Raw genomic sequence first — 1,869 nt, forward strand, 5'->3', positions numbered from 1 at the left:
GAATAGACAGATGGATGGACAGACAGAGACAGACAGATAGATGGACAGACAGACTGACAGATTAGACAGATGGATGGACAGACAGACAGGCAGACAGATGGACAGACAGGATAGACAGATGGATGGACAGACAGACAAACAGGCAGATGGACAGACAGGCTGACAGACAGAAAGATGGACAAACAAACAGATAGATGGACAGACAGACAAACAGAATAGACAGATGGATGGACAGACAGAGACAGACAGATAGATGGACAGACAGACAGACAGACAGATACAAAGACAGATGGAGAGACAGACAGACAGACAGACAGAAAATATGGACAAGCAAACAGACAGACAGACTGAATAGACAGATGGATGGGCAGACAGAGACAGAAAGACAGGAAGACAGACAAATGGACAGACAGACAGACACGTACCAAGACGGACAAGCATACAAATGGATGGGCAGGCAGTTGGGCAGACTGTCGGACATCAATCACGTTATGTATGCAGTATTTCTCATTTGTGTGAAGACTAAGACACGGTATTCGCCGTTTTGCTGTGCATCACTTGCTCTTTGTGTTGCAGCTTGCAGCTCAATTGAAAGTCCAAGCTCCTAGACGGTTTGAATGAGGAGTCTGTGTGCTGTATATGTTGAGAACTTATCTGCGTGGCCCACAGTCTGCCATGTTCGCATGCCTTTTGCAAAGACTGCATAAAACAATGGCTCAAGTAAGAGAAAACTCACATGACCTTAGACCATCTAACCATCTGTAGCAGGTCGTATGATGTGAGGACAGCATATGCAGTCTATCACTCACACATGCATAAAACAAATGAACAAACAAATGCTCAGCTTGCAATACGTTCACTTAGTTTCACTGACTTGCATGATTTGCTGTCGAGTCCAAATCGTGTCCAAAGCTCAACATGTTCTCATCGAACACGAACTCAACTCTCTCAACTAGTACCTCTCACAATACCAAGGCAGTCACGTCCACGTTGACGATCTGGTCACTGCATTGAGAAACATTCTGGACACGGTTGAAAAAGCGTTGCTCATCACCGACATCATTCAAATTGTGACGCCACGCGACTTCGACCGATTCGAGAGCCTCATGAGAGAAACGGAGATGGAAGTTGTGCGGGTGAGTTGTGTGTGTGTGTGTGTGTGTGTGTGTGTGTGTGTGTGTGTGTGTGTGTGTGTGTGTGTGTGTACGGCTTATGTATGTGTGTGCATCTGTGGCAGGAACGACGACATTTGGAGTCAATAAATCGGATGAAAGCTGCTCTCGTGATTACAGACTCACCGCTTGTTAGAAGGCATGCATTCCCCAGATCATCACAGGTTGATGTGAGACATTCACCCAATCAGCAGGTGTGTTCGCATGTTGTGACCAAGTGTGAGTGGTAATAATCATTTGATGTTGTCTGTGGTACAGAGTAGCAGTGCTGCCAAGGAGTGATACGTATTCACCCGATTCAAGCCAAGACGGGGTTTGTGCTACCAAAGAAATTCTTGTGTCTGTATATTGTCTGTCCATGTTTGGTTTTTTTTGTCTGTCTGTCTGTCTGTCCATCTGTACTGTCTCACTGTGTGTGTGTGTGTGTGTGTGTGTGTGTGTGTGTGTGTGTGTGTGTGTGTGTGTGTGTGTGTTCGTCTGCCTGTTTGCCATCTCTCCACCATCCATAATGTCTGTATGTCGTATGTCCATTGTTTGGCTGATACTAATCCATCACATCATCCTAGGACTATACATGTACTGGCACCAGTCCTCTCATCCATCAAATAGCAACAGTAGCCGTCGTTCACAATTCAGCAGCTGCACAGCTTGACAACGACAATGAAGATGCCGCAGAATCCAAAAACAGCAGCAAATC

Source organism: Corticium candelabrum, chromosome 15 (assembly GCF_963422355.1).
Source record: "Corticium candelabrum chromosome 15, ooCorCand1.1, whole genome shotgun sequence".
NCBI classification, from domain to species: Eukaryota; Metazoa; Porifera; class Homoscleromorpha; order Homosclerophorida; family Plakinidae; genus Corticium; species Corticium candelabrum.